The following is a 14,343-nucleotide window of genomic DNA, read 5'->3' as shown; positions in this document are numbered from 1 at the left end:
TGCCCAAATGGCTACTTCAACAGCCAGCCACTGTGGGAGATGGAGGTTGCTCGTACAGATTCAGCTCAGCCAAGGGAACCCTCTGGTCCAGGGGCTGGCAGGGCAGTTCAGCAGGATGGATCCATGTAGCAGCTCAGCCAAATAGTGTTAGAATTGACTGTGCTCTGAGAATTTCCTGCCTGCAGTGCTGTGCAGTGTGTGTGCTTTGGAGCCCTAATGGATTGCCATGAGTCTCTCCCAGCCCAGCTGGTGAGTTTTTAATCTGCTTGGTGATTACACAGGGAGTGTGTATTTACAGCTCTGAGCTGCTCCTTGGTGTTTGTATTATGAAATCACCTGAGAGGACCTGTTGAGGGTGAGATGCTCAGTGATCAACCAGCTAAGAGTTGTGACCATGAATGCAGATGTGAAAGTTGCAACTGGATTTTGTGAGCCTGAGAACTGAGGAAGTCAGTTGCAGAAGTGGGAATCAGAAACCTCGAAACTGGGCCAAGTAATTAAGCAACCGGCTGGATGCTGTGCAAACACAAACCAAATAGACAACCCTCAGTTTTCATCTGTCAAGGGAAAAACCACGAGATTTTCAGCTGTGATGCTCAGTGATGGGCAACCAGCTGTAATCCAGGGGCTCAGTAGCAGTGCCACAGATCCCTTGGTTTAAAAGAAGCAAAGCTCAAAATGACTCTGGGTTGCCCTGCTTCTAGAGTCCTGTCTCTGCTTTAGTATGACGTTTCTGCACTACTAGTGGCTGTAGATTTGTACTGTAGGCATAAAGCTTTTTTTTCTGAGCTATAAGCAGATGTGACGTTGCTGGGTGCTTCAGGATGCTTCAGGGTGATGTTCAGGGTGCTTCAAAAGCAGCTCCCATGGACTATCTGCTGTATCAATTCTCTGTATACGAGTATGATGAGTCTTTCTATCCCTAATCATTCCCAGTAAGGGGCAGACAAATCGATGGGCTTACCCCCTGGGAGCAAAGCATTGCTCTTCTCAAAGGCTCTGTGTTTTGTGCTTCTGATGTGGCCATGGCCACTGCAAGGAGCTGACGTGCTCTCACCTGATACTTGGTTGTATAAGTTTCTGGTCAGAAGACTGCTTTTCCCTTGCTCTTGTCTTAGTGTACAAAGTGTATTTTTCCTTCCTCAGCAGTCTGCTCACTGTCACACGTGGGGCAGTGCTTGGGCTAGCAGCACATCTCCTGCTTTCCAGGTGTTTGCCTGGCAAGGCAGCCTCTTCCAGGTGAGCAACAACTGGGAGGAGCAAAGATGATCCGTGGCCACGTGAAATCCTTTCACAACAGCACACATCATCCTGTACTTTGGCTGCTATTATGACGCCCAGATTGGGCTGCAGATAGGCCTGGAGCAAAAGGGAGGTGATGTTTCTTGGGTGGCTGCTGGAATGATAAAGGAGCACAGAAGGGTGATGTCGTTCCTCAGGCCCTTCCTGGCAGGAAGTGCTCTCATCGTGACAAGGAGGAAGTTGAGAGGGACAGCATGAGCTGTGCTGACCGCAGGGGAATCTGTTTCCTCCAGCATGGGCTGGAAGGCTCTGGCTTGGGTCAGTGGAACCAAGCAGTAGCAAAGTAGCCAATGTCACAGCAAATGTTCTGTGTCTGACAGTAAAAACTGTGCAGACAGTCCCAACTGGGGAGTGCTCCCAGCATGGAACAGGCAGCACAGCCATGCTGGTTATGTCTGATCAGAGTAAAACCTCCTGTCCCCTCCTGTCCTCTCTTTTCTGCTGACACAACTGTTTGTCTGACCTTCTCTGCTGAGCTGATTCAGAGAGCTCAACTGGCTGCAATGCAATCCTCCTCCCCAAAAAGTGATTAGCTCTCACCACAGATGGTGTTAGCTGGTGCTGGAGGTAGGGAGGGAATGGAACCAGGTGGCTGGGGGTAGTGGAAGAAGGGCAGGAACTGCAGCACCCTGACCTGGGTCAACTGAAACTTATGGAATTCCACCCCTCAGTGGGATTTAGAGCAAGCAACGTCTTGGTTTCTCAGTGTGGCACGGGGAGAAACTGTACCTTCAGAGCAGTAAGGAGAAAGGCATGAAGGAAGGTGCCCACAGAGGAGAAGGGCTCTAACTTCTGAAGAAACACAACACTTGGTAATTACTACAACTGAGTACATTTCAAACATCACCACCTCGCGTGCTGTCAGTGCGTATTCATTTCAAGAAAAACAATGTGCTGGGCTTGCATTCTCTCTCCTCTTTTCGTGAATCTGCTAACGTGTTCAGAAAAGGTCTGTTCCAAAAGCCTGCATTAGAGGTGTATTAATTTTGAGCTTGTCACAGTGAATGTTTGCACTGGAAACAATTCTACAAGTTTGTGTGCATCACAAATGAAACTAAAATCGTCACACTGCCATAAGCGTGCTCTATTCTGATTAAACTTGGGTTATTTACAGCTGAACTCAGGCAGGGGCTTATTGGGGCACATTTTACCATTCATCTTTCTGATTATTATTTTTTTTTTTTCCCCTGTAACTACGTTTATTCAGAGTATGGAAGATGTTTAAAGAAATGAACCTAAGCACAGTAGGAAATAAACTTTTATTTTGGTCTTTATTTTAGGTGAACTTTGTACGCGTGGTCTGGCTGCGGGCCCTGTGGCTCTGTGTGCACAGGTATAACTCAGCATAACTCAGACTTGGAGTATTTCCATGAAAGGTCCATGAATCCAGGAGAGAATAATCTGAGGTGAATATCACTTGGTGTAAATCCGAATATTTCCCATATCACTGTCAGCGATGTGCAGATGGCTCAGAAAATTGAGAAGAGAGCCTGTGTGTGTTGAGAAATGCCTTGATTCTTTGGCTCTGAGGACAATAATGATTGCATTTGCCCATATTCTCATTTAATTAGCAGATTTACAAAGCTGGGCACTAAAGGGACTCGAGTCCTTATTTACCCCTTCGTGGAAGCATCTGACTTCCCAGGGAGGCTGAGAAATGCCAGCTCCCACTGGGGTCAATGCGAGTGGAGGATGCCTGATACACCAGGCAGCTTCTTCCTTGTCTGCTTAATACAGAGTTAAATGCTGAGCATTAAACACACCTTCATTAGATGATGCTGGTCTATTTTTGAATTGATTCCTTTGAAGACCTATCGGTTAAGAATGGGAAGGGAAATTGATAATGGAGCAAAAATGACTGTGATTGAATTGCATGCAGCTAGAGCCATGCATCAGTATAATGAGATTCAGTTTTGTTTGGTTACAAATGCTGGAGACAGAAGCAGAAAATGTGATCCACCAAGCCAGCTCTCAGGAAATGAGGAACAATAGAGTGAGGAAATCAAATTTCAAACTGCAGAGATATATTTATCGAGTTTTCCTTTATAGTTTTTTTTTTTTTTTTTTTTTTTTTTTTTTTTGCAGAGCTTTTTGGCATTCTTGGTGCAGCTTTTTTTTCCTGTATTTTTTTTTCGGCCAGCCGACATATGGCAGGAGGATTAGATCACTGCAAAGCACTGTTATTTGTGACCCGTTTGTTAATGCGGGGCGGGGGTCACTGAGAAGAGACGAACGTACCTGTCATTGTTCAGTGCTTCTCCAGTGCTGCTCCTGTTGTCAGTCACACCGTGGCCAGACATTTGGAACAAACTCATTAGCTGATGAGCGGTGTGCTCAGCACCACGTGGTGGCAGTTGCTGTGTGGGCGATGCTCACGTTATGGCAGTGCAAGGCTCTCCTGGGGCTCCTTGGCAGCCACGTGGCTACACGAGCTCAGGGGGCAGCCATGGTTGGGGCAAGCTGTGCCTTGGCTGTGCTGGGAGAGCCTCCAGCATCACACTGCAGCTCTCTCCTTGTCTTTCTGCTCCTTACGATGCAAAGGCCCCTTTCCTCCCACTCGCTGCCTCCATCTGCCTTCTCCACGTGGACTGCTCTGCTGTAGCAGTTACTGGGGAGACGCCGCGGTTATCGCCTTCTGATGCTGAACTCGCTTTGCAAATAATGGCCTTGAACTCTGGCTCTGCCAACGGGGCTGAAATGTGTGCTGTGAGCAATTTGATAGAATGTCATGGGTCAACAACCAAGGTGTGGTGCAGCCTGTTCAGGGAGGACAGGACTAGAATGGAAAGCTTGCCAAGCTGGCTTCTGGCTTTAAAATCACAATTAGCTGCCAGCCGTGGCTAGTGTGCAAGGAGAGTTTTAGATCTGCTGCAGAGAGTCTGTACTCACTGCAGCATCCTCAGGATTGTCCCATTGCAGACCGGACAAATCTCTCTTGGTACAGCTGCAATGATCTGGGGAACCTGGCCAGCCTAGCACCGACACAGTTTAAGGTGTTAATACAACTGTAGTAAAACAACAACTAAAAAACAACCCCTAATTTCAGTCAGGCAGCTTGTTTTGCCTGTACGGAGTGGCTTGATCAAGTTGATAGAAAATGCAGTAGTGTTGATACAGGTGTGCCAGCTGCAGGAATTCTCTGCTGCATTTGTTTATTTGTACGCTTGAGCTGCAGGCACAGCCCTGGAGATGCCTGAGATGGAGCTGGAAGCACAGGGGAAGCTCCCACCTGTTTCTCAGAGATCTGTCCAGAGGGGAGAGAAAGTTAGGCAGGAGAGAAGGCAGAAAGTACACTCATCTTCCGCACATTTTACTTTAAACAAGAGCTTTCCTCTTGTTCTTCAGAGCTGTCAGCACCTAATCATTAGGCTTAATGAACATGCATAGAAACATTAGCTTTCCATCACTGCTGTTTTTTCTAAAGACAAAAAGAGGGAAGTATTCTTTCAGCTCCTGCTGATAGTGTCAGATGCTTGCAGATGCTTTGTTTTTTCACCCAGAATTTCATTCTGCTGGGCTCCCCGAGCTCAAGGTTAACAACTAAGCCATATCACAGCTAGCTCCAGACTTGGCTTCCCAACTGCCAGATGGTATTTGAAGCATTTCGACTTGCAGCATTTCTAAAACAAGTTGTTTTTAATGCAGCTTACCCTGTGCTTTGCTGCAGTCCACGTCCTTCTGTATTTAAACCTGGATCTGTCTCAGATTGAGGTCAGTGGGAATTCTGCTACCGGCTCCGAGGTGCAGGGCTGTAAGTTTGCCATGCTTCTTTCTCTTGGAAAGCAATACCTTATAAACTGAATTTTGCTCTGTTTCCTTTGTTTTATAGTGTTTAATAAGGTGAGATTGCTCAGGAATTTGGGTTTTAAATGAGCAGTAGTGCTACCTGGAGCCAGCTGTAACATGTCCCTCCCAGCCTCTGCTGACCTTTGCTGTCTCCAGTACAGCCACGTCCCATTTCCTTGAATTGTCCCACAGCTTTACGATAGGAACAAACACTCAGAGCAGCATGAGGAGACCACTGACCTCCAACTCGTGATCCTGGGCTCTGTGTCTCCAACAAGGGAAGGCCATGAGCTACAGGCTGCCTGGCTCTCGCTACCACAGTCCTTTCTGCATCCAGTTCCCCTCAATGTGACCACAAAGGTCTCAGTACAGACCCCCCATGAAGTGTCTCTAAATCAGAAAATGCCATTAAGAATATTGTTTGTTATTATGTTGCCTAATATAATAAGGAGGATAAGAGTGGCGAATTGGGATGGTTGGAGGTGATGCTGAGGGCAGCGCAGTGATCACGGAGGTCTCGCTGCAGCCCCACATCATCACTCTGAGGCATCCCTAAATACAAAAACGCCATTTAAAAATATGTATATATTTATTGTTACATTGCTAAGTTTGACACGAGGAGGAGGAGGTCTTGATAGACGAAAAACTTAGCATGAGCCAGCAGTGTGCCCTTGTGGCTCGGAAGACTAATGGGATCCTGGGCTCCATCAAAAGAGGGGTGGCCAGCAGGGACAGGGAGGTGATTGTCCCCCTCTGCTCTGCTCTTGTAAGACCCCATCTGGAGTACTGTGTCCAGATCTGGAGCCCCCAGTACAAGAAAGCTGTTGGAGAGGGTCCAGAGGAGGGCAGTGAAGATGATCAGGGGACTGGAACACCTCCTCTATGAAGGCAGGCTGAGGGAGCTGGGCTTGATCAGCCTGGAGAAAAGAAGGCTGTGCGGTGACCTCACTGCAGCCTTCAGTACCTAAAGGGAGCCTACAAACAGGAGGGGAATCAACTCTTTGAAAGGGTTGGTAACAGCAGGGCAAGGGAAAATGGCTTTGAGGGAAGATTTAGGTTGGAGGTCAGGGAGAAATTCTTTACAGAGAGAGTGGTGAGGTGCTGGAACAGCTGCCCAGGGAGGCTGTGGAGGTGTTCAAGGCCAGGTTGGATGGGGCCCTGGGCAGCCTGGCTTTAAAGGAGGAGGTTGGCAGCGCTACATATGGCAGGGGGTTGGAGATTCGTGAGCCTTGAGGTCCCTTCCAACCCGGGCCATTCTGTGATTCCGTGAGAAGAGCGGCGGATGCGGACGGTTGGAAGCGATGCCGGCCCGGCCACCTCCCGAGGAGGAACGGAGCGCGGGCTCCTCAGGACGCGGGGCGCCGCCCGCCGCCGCTCGCTCTCCCATCTCCCGCCCCCGCTTTCTCCCCGCCGCGCCCGGCCCGGTGCCGCGCCTCGGGGGCGCGCGCGGCCGCCGGTTCCGCCTCCTCGTCCGCCGCCTCCCCCTGGCCGCCGCCATGTTGGATGGTGCGTGTGGGTGTCAAACCCAGCCAGAGGCGGCGGCGGCCGGGCGCCGGGAGCCCTCCTGCGCTCCTCCCGTTCCCCTCAGGTCAGTCCGGGACCGCGGGTGTGCGCGGAAAGGCGGGGGGAAGGCCTCCCGGGCCCCTTCCTTTCCCCTCGGCCTCGCCCCTCGGCGCGGGCTGGGCGCGGGAAGGGCCCCCGGGGGGCCGAACGGGGCCCGGCGGCGTGAGGTGCGGAGCGGGGCCGGGGGAGGCCGCCGTGTGCCCAGCGGGGCCGGAGCTGCCTTTTGTTGTCCGCGCCGGGCGGTGGGTAGCAACGGTTCGGCCATCATGGCGGGAGGAGGTTCCGGCAGCGCAGCCGGTGCCGCCGGGAGGAGCGCGGCGTTGGGCGGGGGGAGCGGCGGCTGCGGGAGCGGCCCGGCCCGGCGCGGCTCTGTGAGCAACGGGGCTTTTTTTTTTTTTTTTTTTTTTTTTTAATAATCTTCATCCCCCTCCTCCCCCCCCCCTCCCTTTTTTTTTTTTTTTTCCTTCCTCCTTTTTATTTTTTTTCTCCTTTATTTTTTGATTTTTTGATTTTTAATCCTCTCCCCGCAGTAGGTTGGATGCTGTGCTTTGAGCAGTTAGCGCCCTGCGTTAATCGTTGTATCTCGGAACGATATTTCGGCAGCGATCATTACGGGCTGCCAACAATGAGCCTCCCCTGTTGTAAAGCCGTGAGGCGCAGCGCTAACAGCTATGTGAGCTCAGCGCCGTTTGGCCGAGGGGCGTGCAGTGCCTTCCCCCCTCCTTATCGCTCATCCAGAAAGCTCAATGATCGTTAAAATCGACACCGACTGCAATCGCCCGACAATCTAAGAGGTCTTTTCTAACCTTAACGACCCTACTGTTCTATCCTTACAAAGGAAGTACCCCATCCGGAGGCACGGAGCACTTGTCCCGATGGCCGAGCTGCGGATGTTGCAGGCTGGACTTCAGGAGTTCAGAATGCAAATCAGGCCACGGCGTTGGGTTGTATTATTCTCCCCGCTGAAATGTGTGTTTTATGGAAATATGGGGCTCTTGCGTAATGCTGTATTTTGTGCGAGGCAAGGTCAGAGAGAACCGGGTTGCTTAGGTTTAAAATGCTGGATGTTAGATTTAGATTTTGGTTTTTGATTAAAATACAAACACGTAATAACCGTATCTCCGGCAAAATGGAGTCTGTTTAGGAAGTACTTCAAAATACGTTTATCTTGGCTGATTCCCAGGCACATTATTTTCAAACAAACTCCTGTATTGTGTTTCCTTGTGAAGGATTAAAACTTTTGATACGTTTTCTCTTGCAGTTCAGGGGTCGCGGCAGACTGACTGGATAGAGTTTCAGAGATAATCTGCCATATATTAAATATTTAACCGTGTTATCGAGAATTACCGAGTACAAATTAACCGTGAGTTTGCATTCCTGAAGACGGGATCTGATAAGGCTGAGCTGACTGTGAGTTACTCCTCAGGAAGTTTGACTTAGTGATGCTGATTGCAACTTCCTTGATGTCATAGAGCAGCTGTGTGACATCATCCTGCTGCAGTGATGGGCGGCAGCTCTTTGTGAGTTCTGACCAATGAAAAATAGTGCCTGCTTTGAAGAAATAGGGTATGAAAAGCCACTCTTTTTTTAGGAGAAAGGAAAAAAGAAAAAAAAAAAAGAGGACTTTTTGCTTAAGCAGGAGCTAAATTGCCTTGGGTGACATGTGGGAAAGAAAAGTCCTACCTGGGAGTCACCTGGTGGTCCTGTCCTAGCAGAACAGAGACCCAAGCCCTGGCTGTCAGTTTCCTGGTGGTAATTCCATGGTGTTTTCCACATCCATTATTCTTAGAGTCATATTTAATGACCAGTTGACAAACATCTGATGTCCAGTGCAAGCAGTGCTGTGCAGTGCAATGTGTGTGGATGAATTGTGCTTGTACTGACTGTGTTGTTATTTAAATAACTGGTTAATCATGCTAATTGTGTTCCAGCTGTCAGCCATTTGATTGCTTCAAAACTTGGAGCTTTTAAGAAGCCTCGAATCTTGGATCACTGCTGCAAAATGCCAAAGGCCTAATTTGTTACTTCAGAAAAATGCTGATAATCTTGATAGAGGAATTGGCTTTTTTTTTTTTCTTTTTTTTTTTCCTTCCTCCCAAGGAGTGATTAAATTCTAATATCTTAGGAGAAATATCTTACTGATTAGCTGCGATGTGCGTGATGCTGCTCCTGTGTAGGATGGGGAAATTAGTGTTGCTTTTGTGTGGTCAAGAATAGAACATACTCTGAAACCTTTGTGCAATGACTGGTGCTCAGGAAACAACTTTCAGGTCTTCCAGTGCCATATTTGCAGAGTACTAAATTGTCTCTTGGGATCTTGCTAATAGGAAATGAAAGGTGTCTGGTTTGTATGAATGCCTGTAATGTTCTTTTTCTACTTTGTCTTGCTCTGATCTGTGCAGGGAAAGTATTGAAATGTACCAGTATCCTGCTGTCTTAAGTGCTTCAAAGAGCAGTGTTTTTTGTGCATTTCAGTAGCCTAGCTGCTCATTAAGAAAGCATGAGACACCGTGGAGGAGAACAACATGTATGCTGTCCTCTGGAATAAAACCTTTTAGGTCTAATTGCAGGTCTGCTAGCATTGATATCTGTCAGTTTGGTTACATACTGGTATGTGCTGAATAGCAGACCTTAAAAATCTCAGAATTAATCAGTTTTGGTGGCTGGTATGGGATTGCTTTCCTTTCCCATGAGGAAAAAAAGAAACAAAAAACAAAAGGAAAAATAGAATGCTTGTATAACAGAATAAGTGAATTGGGAGGCTGTAAGTTTCAGGATGGATCTAGAATTGGATGGCCACAGCAGCTGAGCCTCTGGGGAAGTGATGTAGGAGGCAGAAGGTTACAGAAAAGCTGCCGTTGCGTGTTTACCAGTAGCAGTATTGCTTTGGGTTTTGGTAGACTTTGTGGTGGTGGTCTGAACTGTGATCAGGCAAACTAGTTTGGAAGCAATTAGAAGTTTGGGGCAGTTTCTAAGTAGGAGGTAAATAAAATTACTGAGGCTGAGTTCCTCCGGGCTGTACTGTATGTGTTCAGAGTTACCACCTGAAGTTCAATGCATATAAGTATCTAATATTGGAATTTATGTGAGTGGTTATAGCATTAGAAAATGGATATAAAAGTATTTTGTGTTTTCTACTCCCAGTGCCATTGGCAACTGGGAATGTTTATCAGAATTTGATTTTTAGTTCGCCCTTATGCATTTCTATGTGGAAACATTATTTGGGATGCTTTCCTTTCAGTGATACTATGTTTAGTGAAATGCTTTCTCCTTTATAGATAACTGTTAGCTCATCCTTTCATACGGTTACAAAAACGAATCTTAAAAATAGATCCCAGCATCAGTGCCCTGCACCGCGTTAATTGTTAATAGTGTGTATATCTGTTTTCATGTCACCCAGGGCTGGTAACATCAATGTCTCTAACTGTTCCTTCCCAGCTTGTTCTGGAGGTCAGGCTTGGTTTGCTCACGCCTTGCCCTGCATGCCGACCTGGCAACGGCTGCTCTTTTCAGGTGGGGAAACTGGAGCACAGTGCAGAGCTGTGGTGTGAGCAGGTCCCAGCTCCCGGGGCTGTTTGCATCCCAGGCTCTCTTCATCCTGGCTTTGCAGTGGAAGTGGCTGCAGTTCTCCAAAATCTCTGACGCTGTGCTTCTGTTGTCCTGGCGCATGCAGTTTATTTTCATTTTATCTCATAGTTCTTCCACGGTTAGGAATGCAGCTCCCTGGGCTGTCTGAAGTAATTAGTGGGAATTCTGGTGCGAGACCTTGTGATCCATGCAGTTCCCTTCCATGTTGCTGGCTGCTCCTGTCTTTCCTCAAGTGCTGTTTTATTAATGCAGCCTCCACTTGCTGAGTCTTCAATCATGTACCAGTATAATAAATACCATGTTTACAAGGCATGGAAAGTAAAATGGTTCTGGAGGGTGATCAAGTGGGATGCAGTCTGCTTCTGTGGAAGTGGTACAAACCCATCTTTTGTCTCCCAGACTTCTGTCTCGGTGTACTTTCTTGCCCTCGTGATTACCTTGCACTTCGCACACATACACCCATTTTATTGCTTATTTAAATAGATGTCCTGGTTCCTGTCTCTCCTGGGGTGATGTGCACATTCACCATGGCTTAGATATGATCACCTTTAGACCCAATATTTTGTGGTATGGTTTTTTCCAATGGAAATTTCTGCTCTTATCCCTTAGAGTAAAATATTAAGCTGTGAATCATTCACTTTTTTTTATACTTATAATGTTATCACTTAATACTTTTACAAATTAATTGATACTGGGTTTTTTTGTTTGCTTGTTTAAATTGTAAAGCTGCTTGCTAGTTTAAAAACAGGCTGGGAACCTTTACCTGAGGGTGTTTTATGTCCAGTCCACAGGATAGAATCACAATACCCTTGTCAGTTGTTCAGTGTAGCAGTAGCTGAACTTGTGCCCAATTTGTGGGGCTGCTGTTCTAGAAACGACAGCATAGAGATGGGCAGTGAATTGTGAGGGCTGTAGTTGAACGCCACATCTGTCCCTCCTGAGAAACCCAGTTGCCAAACGTTGAGTTAACCTTGCTTGGAGGGATGTTCTTGCAGTTCTGAAGGTGTCACATCATAAGGTAACGTCTCCAAAATCAGACTGGTAGTTTTCATTACTTGAGAAGCAGAAACCCAAGTAGAGTGAGCTCTGTACTTCAGTTTGCTGGCTTTTTCCATTGGGTTGAGCTGTGCCACGGGGAAATCTCCTGATGTACGCTGTGCCCATGCAAGCTGAAGGCGTGAGGTGGGTGATGGAGCTGATAATGATGGTTTTTTTTCCTGGTTTGAACTTACATTAATTTCTGGAGTTAACGTTGATTTAGCAGTTTCTGAACCTTTACCAGGGCAGTGGTCTTTCCTAGCTTTACTAGAACAAAGGCATTTTAAGAATTTTCATGGAGAATTGTGTAATCTTATTACAACTGTTCCTATTTAAATCCCTTCCTTGTACTTAAATAACAATCTGTTGCCAGGTATTTCTTGATTGTAGTTTTTGTCAGATGCAATTTCTCCCCCTCTGTGTTTCTGTTGTATTTTTTTGTGATTGTGCAACCCTTAGGTTGGCAAACAGCTTATTTCCCAGTCAGTTCTTCTGACTTCATTGGCACTGATTGCATGAGTAATTGCTCACTAGTGTAAGGGTTGCACAGTTCACAAATAAGACCTTTGTTTGTAGGACCTCACGGACAAAACGCACAAAAATAATCAGAATACAGTTCTGATATTCCTCGGGGAAAGGCAAAACAAAGTATTTTTAAAAGCAACTTCCTCCCTTGAGACGCAGGCATGAAAGACTCCCTCAGACATCTTTCCTTGCAGATAAGAAACCCGTACTGGAGCGGTTAGTTGTGTGTTGCTAGCTGGGTGAGCTGACTTGAGCAATGTTTGGGTTTGACCGTTCTCCTGATTTTTATTTTGAAGCAGTCAGGATTTTCTCAGCCTGTTCTGTTGACCCGGTTGCTGGTGCTGTTACCTTTCTGCTAAGACCCAACTCTGCGCAGGGATAAGGCTTGTGACTTCCAGCAGGAAGATGCAGCTGTTTGATCCAGCCCCTTCCCTAACCCTATAAAATCAGCAAAAACTGAAGATTGTTAATTAATCCTCATCCTTCTGTTGTAAATAGAGCTTGTGGTGTGCCTGCCTGCCCGCTGACTGATGGCCAGGCACGCTGTCCTCTGTCATGTGCTGTACGTGGAGGGAAGTGCCCAAATTATTATTTGAAAAACAGAACTTCAACACTTTTAATTATTCAGTTAGCTAATTAATCAGTGAAACACGTTACCATTTGGTGACGTTGCTGCAGCATCAGGAGTTATGTCTGCTTAAGGAGAGACAGGAATCCTGCATTTCCAGCAGTGTGCAGATCCAGGGGAGATGTGGTGAATCTTCGCAGCGCTCCTGCCCAGGTATTTCGTCATTTGATAAAACCTCTTTGTGCAAAAGCCATTTGAAAGCATCAGACTCACATCTGTTATCTGATAAAATGTTTGCCTCGGAGCGCATACCGGCTTATTGCATGGTTTTATGATTGTTTCTTGTAATGCTGTGTTTCTTGCAGTGATTTTTTTTTTTTTTACAAGGCTTGAAATGCTTATTGATGATGAGAAGTGTTGCTATATTGTTGCTGCTGTTGTTGAACAAAGGTCAGAAAAGTTACACTTCGGTTACTGGTTTGGGAGAGCATTTCTCAGAAACTAAAGATAATGCCTCTGGAGGAATGTGCTCAGATAAACAGTGTGGCACCAAGTGCTTCCCTCGTTAGGAGCGTGCAAACAACGATTGGAAATCAATATTTAACGTTGCAGGTGCAGCCATTGAGAATGTCTGTCAGTGTCTCCTGTTATATTCTGAAAGCACCGATTTCTGCGTGCTGCTCAGAACAGGAGGACGTTGTGTTGGACTGCAGTTACACGTCCCACTTTTTCATCAGAACTGCTTTCTGAGGGTGTTTTTTAAAGATTGGTACTTGGATGATGTGCCTACAAGATTCCTGTTTGTGTGCTTATAGCTCTCTTGGACAGAGTTAATACAGAGGCAGCCTACAGAAAGCTTTGTAACAGGTCTTGTTTGTTTGTTTTAGAATTCTTGAATTTTAGGGAAAACAGAGGATGAATGTTTTTGTGACAAACAAAATCACTTTAAAACTCACTTTTAAACTTTTATTTCAGAGAAACACTGAGGTATATAATGAAAGGATGCGAGGGTGTTATTTTAGTCAGCTGAACTGCCTAAGTGTTGCATTTAAACTTTACAAATCACTGCCCCTTCTGTGAGGCACGGAGGCACAGTGACATGTCAGAGTGCCTCTCCAGACACGTCTGGCTTTCTGTGTGTTTGACAACGTGGGGAATAATCTCCTTTTGCCTCGCCTGCTGCTTAAAGCACGCTGAACGGCACGACTGACATTTCTGTGTCTGTCTTCCAACGAAGAGCATCCTCTTATATCTAACTTCCCAATAACCTGAATATGTGATGCCTCCAAGAGAGTACCTGGGTGCTTTGCAGGGCAGAACATGGTACGTATGTGCAGCATGCGGTGCTGAGAGGTGCTTGGTGTGGTGGTAATTCTGTGCTGACGCTGCAGCTGCTGAAGCACTGAAGATATAAAGAAGGACCGATTGTTTGGTGGGTTGCCTTCATTACACCATTTTTAATATGCTTCCTGAGGAGGTTTCTGTCTTGAGATTTATGGCTTTGGACGTGAGGGGTCTGGGGCTGCACTGGTCGCTTGCAGTCGATGCCAAAAGTAACATGTAGGGCTTTGGTACTGTTAGCTTACCAGGTGTAAGTGAAGGAAACGTGCTTGAACATCCTGGATTCAGCGTCTTTGTTGTGTGCATGCCAGCACAGAGCTGTGTCTGGATGCCTTGGGACAAAGCCAGAGTTTTCAGCTTTTTTTTTTATCTTTTTTTTTTTTTTTTTTTTTCTGGGTAGTGTATATAATGCACAGTGGCTTTTCCTGTCTCTGGAAATGCTGATCTTTGGTTTTATTTTAAAAAGGGATTTTTATTTTCTAATTCAGAAAAAAAGAAAAATACACTTCAAAGGAGGAGGAAAATCTGTTTGTTTTCCTTCTAGTTTGTGCTTTATAAAAAAGCTTAAATACATCATCAAAACTTGCTTCCCTTCCAACCTCAGAGCACAGAAGCAGAGCAGATGAAGGTGG

Source organism: Tetrao urogallus, assembly GCF_951394365.1.
Source record: "Tetrao urogallus genome assembly, chromosome: 15".
Taxonomy (NCBI): domain Eukaryota; kingdom Metazoa; phylum Chordata; class Aves; order Galliformes; family Phasianidae; genus Tetrao; species Tetrao urogallus.
Note: the sequence above shows the minus strand (reverse complement) of the source record.